Source organism: Centroberyx gerrardi, chromosome 23 (assembly GCF_048128805.1).
Source record: "Centroberyx gerrardi isolate f3 chromosome 23, fCenGer3.hap1.cur.20231027, whole genome shotgun sequence".
NCBI lineage: Eukaryota > Metazoa > Chordata > Actinopteri > Beryciformes > Berycidae > Centroberyx > Centroberyx gerrardi.
The window spans coordinates 7,345,116-7,361,765 of NC_136019.1; positions in this window are offsets into that span (position 1 = coordinate 7,345,116).

A 16,650-nucleotide genomic window follows, 5' to 3' on the forward strand; every position below is an offset into this window, starting at 1 on the left:
CATGCTGTGGTGAGCCAGACATTTGTTCCACCCGAGTACACTGAAGCGCATTTAAACCAGTTATTGCGGCACTGTGAATTGTAGCATTCATTCCAAATCACTACATGAATCGGCCGTGCCCGTGCGCTTGACTGGATAAAAAAATTGATTGCATATGCCAAACTTTTTGAATGCATTTCGGAAGAAACAAGTGGGAGGTCAGGGGTTAAAAAAGCAACTCTCTTCATTCCGCTGTCTCAAGAGTCCAATTAAAGTATGTAAGTAAGAATATATGAGTTTGTATTTGTTTAACTAAAACATTGCTTTGGATAAAAGCGTCTGCCAAATGGGAAATTGTAAATTGTAAAACTCAAAACGGAACGTGTAGAGTTAATGGCACACATTGCAACAACTGCTGCAACTATTATAACGCTGTTTTCATCACTTGAAAGTTATTTACCCCTGCAGCCTTTCTGGAATAGTGTGGCTTTCAGGTGACGTAACGCAGCCTCTGTCGGCCATACTGGAGGTCCAGTCTTGGGCAACATGAGCTGTGAATGGCTGATTGCTTTTCTAAACGTATGACTTGACCATCTCAACAGTATGGAATAGACATAGTTAATATATGTGCTACTGTTAACTGGGAACTGGTCATTTCATCACTGATAAATCTCAACCATTTTGTGTTTCGATAATGTCAGCTTGATAGCTAGCTAACCATAGTGTCAGGTCAGCTAATCACCATCTTAACACATCTTGTTTGTGCAATAGTGAACTTGTGGTAGAATTTGAAGATACTTACTAGATACGTTAATTAATGGAAGCTACTGTAGCAATGTTAACATTAACATAATTTGCTTTGCAAAATTAGCCTGCTGGCTAGTTAGCTGGCTAACAATACCAAAACCAACCGTTCGTTTAGGTTAGCTGGGCAGACTCATTTCAAGCTACAACTCATCTTTGTAGTTGGGACTAGACCAACGGGGGCAGCACTTAAGACAAGACAGTTTACTGTGTCACAGCTAGTAACCTAAATTTGAAAACAAATCTTCCTTTTCAGATGACTCACTTTTACTGACAACATTACTGAACTGACCTACATGCACACCACAACAATCTGTTGGTATCTCTTTATTTTCTAGCCGGTTGTTATATATTTACTTCTAATTCTCCAATGAACCTCCATGATGGCGACAGATGGTTGCTAGGAGATTTGTGACACAACTACAGTACTTATATGGTTTCCATTGTCATAGGTGCAAGCAGGCTTCTGGGCAGCTACAGCTAACTCTATTCATACCACTGCAAAGTAAAAAGTCAGATGAATTATGTCAAAAGTTGGCATGGCTAACATCATAACAGGATATCAAAATACAAGTGTTTGGTTCACCAACAATTTAACAATACATGGCTGGATGGGAATCTATGAGTGGGAGACAAATGTGTTCGCCTGTGTGTTTCCCTGCTTAGCCCAGCCTCTTCGATTGTATCTTTAACTCCATCAACAGTCATTTTCGCCCACATTTCACAAAGCCACAGAGGGCCATCTTATCATCTCCTAGCAGCTGAGATTCATTTGAGAAGATTATGCAAGTCTGTACCTCCATTTTGTCAGCTGACCTGTGTGTGACCCAAAACCACCTTAACCCTTCAATCATTCGTGGGCCAAGGCTCCAATCCCTCTGACACAACCATGAATGAGGCAGTGATGGAGCACCTGTCTGCCGGCAGTAAATGTGTCTGTCTCCGAGATGGCAGGTCCAACGGTTGATGGAAAGTTTGCCACATATTTCCTCCTTCTTCATATTATATATTGCCCATCCTGATAATAAAACGGGAGGCCTGGGTGCGTGTGTGTGTGTATATATTTCTCCACGGGGATTTTTGGCACACCTCATGTCTGTCAGCAATGGAACAAATAGGCCGTAATACCTTCAAGTGTAAACATGTCATTGTACTAGAGCAGAGTACTTTGTGCTGTACCACTGCCAATGAAAAGGTCGACGAAAATAATAAATTATGCCCACATACAATACGACACAAAAGCAAAGTTTTGACACACAGTGAAGCACACGGCATATTGACAGACAGAGAACAATCACTTTCTCCCAGCATGGAAAAGTTCTGTTTATTTTCTGATAAGAGTAATGGCAGCTCGGCTATAAAGGCAAGCCAACAGCTACAGTGCATGTCGAGCGGGATGAAACATTTCAGAGCGCGCCATTGGCACTGCATGCAATATTATATGAAAGCAAAAGCTACTGTTGAAAAAGTCAACCTGAGATGCCGCATGCAATATCTCTGAAATATAGAAGATCCAATTTTGTGAAAGTGTTATCATCAGTATTATCATTTTGTCAACCAAGGACTTCAGTTCCCTAATATCCTAATTATCATCCAGCATTATTTCCATGTCATCAATCATTTTGTAGGGGTAGGTAGCCTATTACTTTTTCCAAATGGTTTACTGTTGACTCTTCACATGCCGGGGTTTGTCTGCACCCGCCCGCCCCTTCCATTATAATCAAGTTCATACACTGTGTCAATCAAATACCGGTCCATGTGGTGCAATCCATTACAGTGTTATTAAAGTGATGAGATTTGAGCTCATGATTTGCCACCAGAATTGAACCTTGGGGACAGAGCCGGCGCCAGTTCACCTAGCCAGCCATGTAATCAGCCACAACTATCCGTCATTGATTTAGCATGAATACAAATCCAACAGTGGCTGCGCTGACCGAATTCCAAGCTTGACTGTTGTCCCGTCACACTTCCATGACCTATTTCACTGGTCAGTCGGCCTCTCAAGATAATCTTTGCTCCCTCTCTCTCTTGCTCTCTCTCTCTCTCTCTCTCTCTCTCTCTCTCTCTGTCTTTCTCTGTCTCTCTATGCTGTCTTTCTCTCTCTCTGCTGTCTTTCTCTCTCTGCGGTCTTTCTCTTTTTCTCTCTGCTGTCTCTCTGCTGCCTTTCTCTCTCTCTCTCTCTCTGTCTCTCTGCTGTCTCTTTCTCTCTGTCTCTACTGTCTTCCTCTCTCCCTCTCTGCTGTCTCTCTCTCTCTCTCTCTCTCTCTGTCTTTCTCTGTCTCTCTGCTGTCTTTCTCTGTCTCTCTCTCTGCTATCTTTCTCTCTCTCTCTGCTGTCTTTCTCTCTCTCTCTCTCTCTCTCTCTCTGCTATCTTTGTCTCTCTGCTGTCTTTCTCTCTCTCTGCTGTCTTTCTCTCTCTCTGCTGTCTTTCTCTCCCTCTACTGTCTCTCTCTCACTCTGCTGTCTTTCTCTCTCTCTCTCTCTCTCTCTGCTGTCTTTGTCTCTCTCTGCTGTCTTTCTCTCTCTGCTGTCTTTCTCTCTCTCTGCTGTCTTTCTCTCCCTCTACTGTCTCTCTCTCTCTCTGCTGTCTTTCTCTCTCTCTGCTGTCTTTCTCTCCCTCTACTGTCTCTCTCTGTCACTCTGCTCTCTCTCTCTTTCTCTCTCTCTCTCTCTCTCTCTCCCTCTCTTGGCTCAGGATGCAGCTGTCGCAAAGATGTTTCTCTCTCCGTTCTGAACTGTGCATGTGCTTCCCATTGCAGTGGCATTTCATTTCCGAAATATCCAATCCATTTAGATGTGAAGTTGCCCTCTTAAATATAGAGGATCCACTCTGTTAAAGTGTTGCCATTTGTTTGTAAAAAAAAAAAAAAAAAAAAGTGCCATCATTTGTTTTAAATTGTGTGCAATCCTCATGTAAGAGTAAATCTCATTTTGGAATGAAACCCTTCATGGCCTTCTCCACACGTTTCCTTCACACGATCATTGCAAATTCAAAGTCGGTGAACTCTGTGTCCTTGTTCCACACCACAATCAGCAGAACCCTGGGCCTAAGGGTGACAATCACCTTCATCATCATCATCGTCACCTTCTCCTGATCCACTCTTCGTCCCTGGTTGTAGATGCTCTGTGCACAGCGATGCCCTTCTCAGGCGCACACTTACGGCAGGAATAATTGTGGATACAAAGATGAAAGACTGACCAGTTCCATTCCTTTCAAATCGTTGATATTTCTTCAGAGTGGAGCAAACACAGCTGCTTTTAATCCAATGGATTTTCAGTCAAGCGGTGGTATCACTCCTAGTTACACCCCAAATTCAACACCACCTCCTCCATCTGATCTCCATTCCAGCTCCTCTCCGGCAGTTTCGTCGTCCAACTGTTGCTTTCTCTTCCTTTTGCTCTTGTTTTGTAAAAAGCTCTTTGTGAATAAATTTGATTTGCCTGCTGCTCGTCTCTCCTTCTTCTCTCGATGAGTGCGAGGCAGACTGGATGAAGTGCTGCAGCTCCTGGTGACCCTGATCGGCTGAAGCAGGGCCCTTTTTAATCACTGCAGTTGACCCCGTGACCCCCCTCTGCCCTCTGACACCCCCTCCCTGCACACACTAATACACACCAGCATGCACACATATGTGCTCATAAGTACGCACACACACACATCTCATTCTCCCCTTTACCCTCCACAGCAGGCCTCCTGCTGGCTGCACTCCACCAGGGTTAATGCTGATGGAAAGAGAAAAGAGTGGAAAAAATCACAGCGCTAACAATCCAAACCCCGTCTGGCCTTTCCTCTGCTTTCCAAATCATGATTTAACTCTCGCTAAACGCATATAACAGCTTACACATGGCTAGGTAATGCAATGTGCTCCACAAATAGGGCTGTTACAGTTTAGACGAGATATCAAGAGATGCTTGTTTTCTGAAGGTTTTGTGCGAGCACACTGGGAGTGGGAGCCACATTTTAATCTTTAGTACTGACTATAGTGTTTTTGCTTATTCACTGCTGTTTTTTTTTTACATACTCAATTTATAGAAACGCTAGAAACAGTATCGAAACTCAAGACAAGAAACCATTTTTTTTTTATTTTTTTTAAAATCACTTAATAGCTTTCAGCAGCCTAATATCCCAGGACAGAGTTGTGCAAAAGGGCACCTCAATGATGAATCACCCTTTTTCATGAGATATGTCTTATTCATGTGCGGTCCTTTATGTGTAGTATGACTGAAATGCGTTGTTTTTTGTCTCATACACCACGTTAACATGCACATGAAAAATGTGAATAGGATGATAATGTAAAGCAGAACCCATGTAAACACCATACTCTCATTATGTGATTATGATCTTAGTTGAAGTGAGTGTAATTGCTGTAACATGTGTGGAGTATTACAATTTTACTGGCATTAATAGAGACCAGTCAGAACATGTATACACCTTAATCGCACTTCTTTAAGTGGGATCAAGTTGCACATGTGTGGTTGGGGAAGACGCTCATGTTGTTCTGACATTTCCTTTCACAGTATTGATTCATTACCATATTTAATCTGCTTTTACCTCTCCAGATATATTCACAACACTGATGGAAGTCCTTTACCTCTCCTTTAACTGACACAAAAGAAATAAAACAATGTGAAGATAAAGATCTAACTACATTAGACTACAAGAAGGAATAGTAGCACATGTAAAAACAGAGATGGACATCATGGAAATGGCCATGAATAGTGAGGAATGGCACGGCCACAAACGCTATAACTGTGTCCTTGTGTAACAGGGTGAACCAGAAAAATATATTTGTTTGCAGTGAATCACTCGTGTGACCTTAATACTGTGAGCTGTGCTTTTCTGTGCTTTTCTGTGTTTGGGTTTTGCGTGAGCCTTCGTTTTTTAATTTGTGTCCTTGCATTCATTTGGCCTTGTAACCTGTAGATGACCCCTTACTTCCTCAACTCTGTTTGTTTGAGTGCTGAGTGCCTTGCCTTATACTGGTAGGGAAATTCACTGCCTCATTCTAATGGTAGTCACTAATTATTATTATTATTAAAAATTGTAAATCAATGACTTTTGAACTGGTCATGGTCATTGGTCTGCACAGAGAGACTTTTTTTTTTTTTTTGTATAGTATTGCTCCTTGATTGTGTGTCCACATCTATATTTGATTATAATTTATGTTGAGGTCAGGCCATGTATTGTTCCTGATGCCAAAATTGTTTTGCAGCTTTTGAAAAGTTTGGAAGATCCACAAACCGACTGGAAAGCCCCGGCGTCAGGAAGCATAAAGTGTCCTTGAGCAAGCCACTGAATCCCTATCTGGCTCCAGGGTTGCTGTTCTGTAGCCTCCTAGTCCGAGTCCTGTAGACTCCTATGTGGAGGAGTGCAGGAGAAAATACTATTTCCCCTATGGGATTCAGTTAAAGGTGCTATGTGTAGCATTTTAACATCAATAAAGCATTACATTAGTTGTAAACACTCCATCACCGAGAGGATTGGCAGTCTTTTCTGACCTCTACACTGCATTTTACACCGTGTGCCACCGAGTTGGATTTCACTAGAAATCTGCTGGATTGCGGCACAAATGGAAATTTAATTGCACAAAACAAGAAGAGGGCGCTGTTCTTCCAATGGCAGATGGAAAAATCACTTCCAACCTGTTTATCCTCTTCAGTGAAGAGAAAAAGAACACAAACGCACGTATAGCAACACCATTATCCTATTTGTAACAGGAGGCAATGGGGTTTATGGGAAATGGTCTTACTTTTGAGAAACATGAGTACCAACAATACCACTGGTGTGAGATAGAGGCTACCAATCGTCTTGTGATTATACCAAGATATCACCAGTAACTTGACAATATGTTGATGTTTAAAAATGCCACACATCGCACCTTTAAGTATCACATTATTATTGTCATTATCATTATTAATTTGCACCTCGCAAAGCAGGAAACCCACTTCCACATGAGGTGAAATTAACAGTATGAACACATAAACGTATCTAGCTTTTTGTATAACATAAAGTAGGTCAACTCAGCTGTGCATTTAGACCGAGTAAAATGAAATTCACATAAATATCACTGTCTCATTATTTCCACTTTCATCTGAGATTGCTGAAGACAATTGTCCTGCCCATTTGTCCTCAATTGATTCAATTATTGTTTATGTGGATTTGGGTTAAGATAGACTTACTGTTGAATAGAAATTTGCTTTTTCTATGCTTTTTTAAGTTTTTGCTCCTTTCATTTTACCACACCTAATAACATTGTTTGGAAAAATGCTATGTAAATATAGTTATTGTCATTATGAGCTTTTACGTTGACTAGTTCTTTCATCTTGCATCCCCTAGCTGCCTCAGTCTCAGCTTCAGTATAGATCTGACTGCCACTGTTAAGACTCACACACACACACACACACACACACACACACACACGCAAACACAGACATAAATGCGCCGCTATCAAGTCTCGATGAAGGACAAGTGGATTCTTTTGAAGGTATAATCAAAAGAACATCAAAAATAGCTCCCACTGTACTGTGAGCAGCACAGCCGCCTCCTTCAGCGCCGTCTGAGGAAGTGAGACAGTGGAGCTTCAGGCTTTGGTGAAAGTTGACGTTTTTTCTGAGAGAAGCAGAGGGGGAGGGAAGAGGAGGAGAAGAAGAGGGGGAGAGGAGAGGAGAGAAGAAAAAATAAGAGAAAGTTACTGCATTTCCCCGGGGATTACAGCAGTCCTGTCTACTGTTACTGTTTATGTCAGTGTTTGTAGCAGCAAGTATGTATGTATGTGTTTCGTGACTGGGTGTGTGCATGTGTGTGTGTGTGTGTGTGTGTGTGTGTGTGTTGAGACAGCTGCAGAAGAAGGGGTGGGGGGGTAGGGGGGTAGGGGGGTGCAGGGTGTCTCAGCTTATTTTCCTGTGGCGGAGGAGAGGGGGGTGTGTCCCTGCACGCGATTGGCCCGGTGGGCCGACTCCAGTGTAAGTGACATCACAACTTCGTGCCTGACCTACTTAAAGTGGCCGTGACGTCAGAGCTCTCTCTCTCTCTCTCTCTCTCTCTCTCTCTCTCTCTCTTTCTTTCTTTCTCTCTCACCCCTCTCTCTCTCTCTTTCTTTCTCTCTCTCTTCTCACCCCCCTCTCTCTCTCTCTCTCTTTCTCTTTCCCTCTCTCTTTCTCTCTCTCTGTCTCTCTCTCTTTTCCTGTCTCTTTCTCTCTCTTTCTCTCTCCCTCTCCTTTGCACTCTCCCTCTCTTTTGCACTCTCTCTTTCTCTCTCTCTCTTTTGCACCCTCTCTGTCTCTCTCCATTTCCTTCCTCCTCTGTCTCTTCTCCCTCTCTCTCAGTCCCTTGCTCCCCCTTTCTTTCATTTTTTTACACTGTTCCTCTACACTGTTCTCTCTCTCTCTCTCTCTTTCCCCCTCTCTCTGTCTCTCTTTCTTTCTCTCTCTCTTTCTCCCTCTCTCTCTTTTGCATTCTCTCTTTCTCTCTCTCTCTCTTTCCCCCTCTCCCTGTCTCTCTTTCTTTCTCTCTCTCTTTCTCCCTCTCTTTTGCATTCTCTCTTTCTCTCTCTCTGTCTCTGTCTCTCTTTTACTCTCTCTCTATCTCCCTCTCTATTACACCCTTTCTGTCTCTCTCCATTTCCTTCCTCCTCCATCTCTTCTCCCTCTCTCTGTCCCTTCCTCCCCCCCTTCTTTCCTTTTTATACTGTTCCTTTCTCCCTCTGTCTCTCTTTTTTCTCTCCTCTCCCCTCTTTCCAATCTCATCCAATCCCTATTTTTTCCTTCTCTTATATTTCTCTAGCCCCCTTTTTCTCTCTTTCGCACACATACAGACACACAAGCACGCAACGTGAAAGACAGCGAGAGAAGAGAAAGAGACAGAATGACAGGAAGTGAGAGAGAGAGAGGCAGAATCATCTACAGTTGCCAATAACCTAATTTCCACAGATTAAAGCTATATTGATGAATATTAATATGTTGGAAAGCGGCGCTGGCCCCGATGACATGACAAAACGGGAAGGCATGCTTCAACCATATGGACAGAGAGGCTCTATGGACCCGAGCCATAAAACATGAGGGATTTAGTGCTGAACTCTTTTTTTTTTTTTTTTTTTTTTTTAACAGATTTGTACATCAGTGGTGATTTTCCACAAGGAAATATAAAATACTGAACACATTGCTGTACCAAGCAGTTCAGAATTGAGAGTGTGTTGCACTACTGATGCATTCAACGTGATAGGGATTTGGGTTCACATTTTAGCCAGTAGATGTTAAATCCATATAATTAGAACCTACATTGGCACATTTTACTATGTGAGCATAATCTAGTACAGTGACTATGTGGGTAAAATCTAGTAGCCTACAATAAATATGTGAGTATTATCTAGTACATTGACTACATGAATATGATCTAGTACAGTGACTATGTGAGTATAATCTAGTACAGTGATTCTCAAACTTTTTCATATCAAGGACCCCTAATTTAGTCCACATCAGGGCAACGGACCCCATTTGATGAGATTTTGTCTCTCGGACCCAAATCTGAGAATATTTCATGATTAGATATGATTTTGTCCAGAGTTCTATAACTATCTGTATTGCAGGTAGAGAGATAACAGTGAATCTATGATCAAAATAGTCATTATTCTACATTCTCTAATTGTGTTAACGTCTTGTAAATGAAATAATGGTGAAGTTTAACACTTTGCTGGGGACCCTCTGGAACCCCCTCAAGGACCCCTGGTGGTCCCCGGGCCCCACGTTGAGAACCACTGATCTATTACAGTGAATGAGTAAAATATACTACATTAACTATGTCAGTATAATCTAGTCCAGTCACTATGAGTTTAATCTAGTACATTGCCTATCTAGTGCAGTCATTATGCGAGTGTAATCTATCACAGTGACATCGCCAAGCATCCTAGTTTCTCCTCTGCACACTGATCATTTATCCTAGCTAGAGAACCGATCCTTTGACGAAATCCACACGTTTGAATTGGGTCAACTTTGTCCACTGGAATACATTTCACTTGCAGCGACATCGCTCTGGAAGTGTTTTCCAAACAGTGTGCCCCGCCACCGACGGCATCCAGCGCAGTGTGTACATGTATAAATGTATTAGGGGGGAAAACAGATGTATTGGCAGATTCTGTGTTCCTGAACACAAGCAGATTATCTGTGAGAGGCAGGAATGCCGGGGGCTGATTACAGCCCAGGGTCGGATCTAATCTCAGCCAACAGTCAGCATTGTCCGACCTCGACAATGGCTCTGGAGCAAGAGAGGGATGGAGGGATGGAGGAGGGGAGGGGTGGAGGGCGAGGACAACAGAGAAGGATGAAAGGGAGATGGTTGAAGGAAGGGCAGGGCGGAGAGAGAGAGGGAGATAAAAGAAGGGAGAGAGAGATGGGGAAAAGCAATAGTGCTGGAAACAGGGATGAACAGAGGGATGGAGAGAGAGAAAGAAAAGAAAAGGAGGAAGAGAGAGAGAGGACACACAGATAGGAAAGGATGTATTTATAGTGCAAAAATGTTGATAAGCTGCTTTTGAATGAGGAGTGATATTGTTTTATTTTCACCAGTCATGCCAGTAAAGCATGAATTGAGTGAGAGGGAGGGAGGGAGGGAGAGAGGGAGGGAGAGAGGGAGGGAGGGGAAAAGGGAGTGTGATGAGAGATGGGTTAGAAACAGAAAGAGAGAGAGAATAGTAAATAGAAAAGAGATGTACAAAGGTTGCACAGATTAAAAGAGATAAAGGAGGCAATACCGGAAAAGAGAGAGAGAATGAGAAACAGAGAGAGAGACAGTGAGAGAGAGAGAGAGAGAGAGAGAGAGAGAGAGATAATCCCACTTCCCCTCCCTTGCCTGAACATGGCCAAAGGGAGAAAGAGAGGCAGGAAGCAAAACAGCCTTAAAGCACCAATTCCTCCTCTCCTCCTCTCCCTCCTTCTCCTCCTCCTCTTCACCATGACCACACTGTTAGACACAATCTCTCTCTCTCTCTCTCTCTCTCTCTCTCTCTCTCTCTCTCCCTCTCTCTCTCTCTCGACGATCCCCCTCAACCTGTGCCCCTCTCTCCTCTGCCCTTCTTTGTGTTCGGTGGAAACCCTCGTTCTCTCTCATTTATATTCAAACCAGCTATGGGGCTAGTCACAGGGCAACCACAACACAATACTGTTCCCAAACAGACACACACACACACACACACACACACACACACTGGTACAGTCGAGCTCCTCTCCTTTAGGCCAAATTAAAGCACGCCCACACGCTAAACCAACAGCGAAGGACTTCCTTTCATTATGTACATGTTTGTGTCTCAGTGTGTGTGTTTGTGTGTTTAACTGCTTTGACAGTGGGGGATCTGTTTTGCTGAGTATTCAGCTCCCATACACACACACACACTGCTAAAAATGCCCATTTTGGTGAATCATCTTTGTTTAAAGATTTTCACCTTTATTTGACAGTTCAAAGTAGAGATAGACAGGAAAGACTGGGAGGGAGAGAGGGATGCGACAAAGGTCCCAGACCCGAACCCAGGACTCACGAAAGACTCATGAAATACTGTATATAAGGTAGGATCTGTTTCCCATAGAGAACAAAAGAAGAAAAAAAGAGATATATGTATATATATATGAACATACATACACTCACATCTACATACACACCTATATACATATATACACACATACACATATACATAAACACATACACATATACATATACATAACCGCATCTACATGTAGCAAACATACCTATGTACATACATAGACACCAACAGAGATCCTTTCGTTTCTAATGTGTTTTTAAGTGGAGAATCTGTGAAATGATCAAGTTTATCCAATTCCTTGACATTTGTATGAGATTCCGGGAGCTAGCTAGTGGGCCAAATATAAAACCGTAAAATACAAACCTAGCCTATATCCCTCTTGAGATCCATTTGTTTCCAATATGTTTTTCAGTGACATGACAAATGTTTCTCCGATTCCATGGCGTTTGTACGATGTGCAACTTGGTATGATACGACAAAGCTGTACTTGCTCTTCCAGGTAGATTTTTTCCACCCTTAGTGCTTCAAAATGGCTGTTACAATAATACAATCTACTAATACAATACAATCTTGTTCTTAAGCCAAGTGAAAAAGATCTGCCATTGGGGTGAGATATTTTTACTTACTTCCACTGCAAATAAAGTTGCTTTAAGAATTTGTTACATAATCTTCATAATAGTGGAGTTATCTGCCCTATTTCCAGATAGTGTCACTTTTTTCCTAGAAAGTGACTCAAACCCATGAAACTGCATTGGAAGCGACTTAAGTTTTTAACACTCAAAACAAGATTGAATGACTTGTTGGGATGGACATTTTTTGCAGTGCAGACTGTCAATGACGCATGAGTAGTTTATCAGCAATTAGAGTTAGTGAGTGTAGAGGGAATTAAGTCTAAATTGGCAAACACGTTAGTATCTCTCTCCATGTTGCTGTCGCTCTCTCTTTCATACACATGCACACACACACACACACACACACACACACACACACACACACACACAGTACATTTTCTTTTTTCTTTGAGACCAAATTGAGGCACATCCACAGGCAGCAAACTAGCTCAGTGAGGAACTTTTCTCTAATGTTTAAGTTTGTGTTTCATTCCATTTCTCTAACACTCTGTTTCTCTCTTTCACACACACACACACACACATTCACTCGTGCACACATACACACACACACACACTTGAATTCCTCTGTTTGAGGCCGAATATATGCACACTCACACAGGCTCAACTACTTCGGTGAGTCTCTTTCATCATGTTTTTGTTTCATTCTTCTCTCTCCCTTTGCTCACACACACACACACACACACACACACACACACACACACACACAAAGAGCTCCCAGTGACACTGATAAATCACCCTGGAGGCTTACAGCTCCATCCCTCTATCTCTCCTCTTCCCCTCTCCCTTCCTTTCTTTCGCTGTCTCCTGACCTCTCTGCCGCTATAACACTCCCTGCTTTCATCTCCCTCCTCCTCTTCTCTTTCACACCTCTCTTATCCCTCGCTTTCCCTTCCTCTCCCTCCATCTCGGCCGTGACCTCTCTTTGGCTCAGATTATTGTGTCGCTTTTATCTTCCCTCCCTCCCTCACCTCGATCTTCCACCACCTGCACAGCCGTATCACTCAATACAGCATTGTTACACATTACCTAACGTTTACATGCTTCGATTTACGCTCAATAAAGGAATTCACCAAGTTTTAGGGAGACCGGCCCATTGGTCAACTCACCCATTACCTGATGAAAACATAGACACCAAAATCATCCACGTGTCCGCGGTAGATCATTTGTTCCGGTGCTCCATGCTAACTCTTTAGCATTCACTATGTTGAGTGATAGCAGGCGACTAGCAGTGTTTAAAGTCGAAATGAAACGGCATTTCGAGAGTATCTAACTTCCGTATCGTGACGTATTTCCGAGTGAAACAGGAAAGACAGGCGGGACATAACGTTGGGAGGAATTTGATTTGAACGTTGAAAAGTGGGCGTGTCATAACACCCGAAGACACACCGAAGTACCGTGCTGTTGCTAGCTAGCTAACTAATGAATCTTAGCCTGATCTTAGCTCTGTGCGCTAAAAGTTGAAGATTGATTGATGGGTGGATGCCATGATATTATTGGTTGAAATTGGTTGAGTCCTGCTTGCGTAAGCACACGGCATATTTTGTTTTACAGGAAGAAAATATGATTGAATTTTGATATAAGAATACAAAGAAATAGATTTTTTGTATTTTTTTTGGCATATATTGTTAAATAGGTGCACAATATGACCGGGGATGTGATCTAAAAGGGTTAAAAAGGCATTTTTCATTTCATCTCGACTTTAAAGTAAGGCGACAGACCTTTAAGTGCAACGCAGTCTCATATAATTTTGTGAAATGAGCACGAACTCTGAAACGCAGATTACATGTTGTGGACATGAATAATGAATAAGATTACTCTCCTCCATCACAATGGGATTATGTGACAAAACACCAAATTGGATTATGTGACAATAGCACCAATTGGACACGCCATTTTCACCTGTTCGTCACGCAAAAAAGTTAGGTTACAGTTAGTTTTAGGCAGGTAAAACAACTTTGGTTAAGGTGAAGGTTATGGTTAGGCAACTAAAACAACAGGTTTTGGTCATGGTTAAATAAGAAACACTTTGGCTAAAAATGAAAACTTGACTCAGTAGAAAACTTCTTCACACGAGTTGGGAATTGAACCCAGGTTGTCACAGTTGTTGGCAAATGTTTCTGCCCATCCACCGCTCCAACCACAACATCTTCTACTAGTTCAATGTCAAACTGCTGCCTCTTTCCTGTCGTGTCTGCTTCACGTAATCCTTTCGCGGTGGGAAAACATATTTCTCTCACTTTTCGTGCACGGAGCACATATTTGCATTTGAAGACATTGTGTTCATTTCGCGAAATGTCTGGAGACCAGGCTGATAAAAAGGTTTATTTTAAGAACTATTTCAGGTTAGCAACCATGTATTCATCTGCTGCACGGTGATTTTTAGCTGTGCACAGTCTCTTCACTACCGGGAAACAGGGAAAGTATTCTCTGGTAGTTCCAAACCTTACACTGCTTGTGTATAATAACACAAACACATAAAGATTTCACTAATCTCCCACACAAAGCTGCCAGACTTGGCTGCATATCATTTCAAATTATTTATATTTAGTTTTAGCAGCTTCAAGTTCTCACTCTCTCACTTTTGAGATAATGCCTCGTCATTTACTATCACTCAGCATAACGTATGCTATAATGTTAGCATGGAGTGATGATCTACCGGTGCCCATCTCCTCCCGCATTACATACACAGCATTTCCATATATCTCTATTATCATTCTAATGTTTGTGTACGCGTGCGTTTACAAAATGTCAACTGCTTGCTACCGTAAGTATGTTTGCATATTCATGCAACAGTCGTGATCCATAAGCAAACCTAACATGTTTACATAGTGTATGTACTGAAGCTCTCTCTATTTCTCTCTCCTCCTTGCTCTACCAGAGTGTGTGTGTGTGTGTGTGTGTGTGTGTGACAAGTGAGAGGTAGGAGAGAGATAGTGTGCCAGAGAGAAACAGAGGGATAGTGTGTGTGAATGTGTGAGAGAGAGCCAGAGAGAGAGAGAAAAAGGGAGAGAGAAAGGGAGAAAAAGACAGAGACAGAGAGAGAGAGAAAGATTGTGTGTGTGTGTGTGTGCGTGTGTGTGTGCCTCACGCATTTGCTCATGAAGCTCATCTGTGCCACTGAGCCATTGAATACGCTGGACTTGGCAATGTTCCACATCTTACAGTTATTACATCACATTAACATCCCACTGCACTGTACTCAAGTTAACACTTTCATTTCATCAGCCTACTGTTAACTGATTTAGCCATAGCATAACACTGTCATATACCCATTAACATCATATGGTAAGATGTGAATGAATGCTTTACGGTCACAAGTGTCATTCGATTCATGCTTTTTTTTTTAATCCGTTTTTTTTTAATCCGGGTGCCGCTTTCCTGTACACACAATTTTCAGCAACACCTCGCTTGACATTCACACCGTTTCACACATCCTCTGCTTCATCGGAGCAGTTAGAGGTTAAGTGCGTTGCCGAGGAGCAGCTCCACAGTATTCGCTGAAGGAGAAGAGAGTGTTTTGCCATTCACCGTCCCCTCCCAAAGGTCCAGGGGTTCAAATCGACGACCTCCTAATCGCAGGCTCTGTAACCGTCAGGCCACCAGCGTCCCACGAAGTCATGCGGCTCGACGCTTTCATTTCAAAGCTTTCAACCGATTTGAAGAAGCACAACAACAAGCACAACGAATACAACGCGTTATGAAACCACGTGAGCCGAGGCTTAGCATTCAAAGCTGCTAAACTCCTGTGATAAATCAATTGGCATGGAACAGTGACTCATTGTCCCGACTGCAGAAGAGTGTTTTATGTCTTCTTTGAAAATGCTGTCATTCTTCACGGAGAATAAAGAGCGTTGCTGTTTTTCAGGCCTGTTGTGGAATGAGACTCGATGATATAATCAGCAGTTCATTCGACCGTCTAAAATATATATTCACATACTGTAAGAGTTTGAAAACTTTCAAGACAATCAGAACTCAAAATGCAGGCGTTTAGCAGTCACACATTGCCGGTCCTTGTATAAAAAGATGAGTGAAAATACAGCATATCTCTCACATTGAAAATATGCAGTATATCTCTATTGGAGCTCTTCGTCTCTGGATGGGTGGAGGGAGAGAGAAAGTGGGACAGAGAGAGAGACAGAGAGAGAGAGAGAGATGGGTGAGATTAATTGGAGGGTTGGAGGTGATGAGGTGGGGTAGCGAGGGTCAAAGGTTACTTAAAAGCTGCACTAGGCAAGATTTTTCTGTAAAAATACATCTATTTTACCAGCCTAAATCACAAAGTGGGGGCTGCGGTAGAGAGGAATGTCCCACCTCCGCCTAATTGAGACAAAGTAGATTCAGCTTATTTGCTTATATAAAAAAGCACACCCGTCTCTGCCTTATAATAATCGCCACAGGGACTGGAGCTCAACAGAAGGACTTCAATTTATGTAGAAATAGGGTGAAGAAAGTAAACTCGACCCGGGAGTTCTGGAGCACACAGAATAATTATTTATTATATAAGTCAGTGCAAAACACAACTAACGTTTCGACACAGGCAGCGTCTTCATCAGAGGCAAATCAGTCGATTTCAGTCGATTCGTCAAGTCAATTTGACTCTGCTGAAGATGGAAATATATCTCTTCAATCTAATAAATCACAATGTAAACAAAACCGGGGCTTTAGCATGATGGCTGCGAACACATTGAGTCAGAACATGAACTGTTATG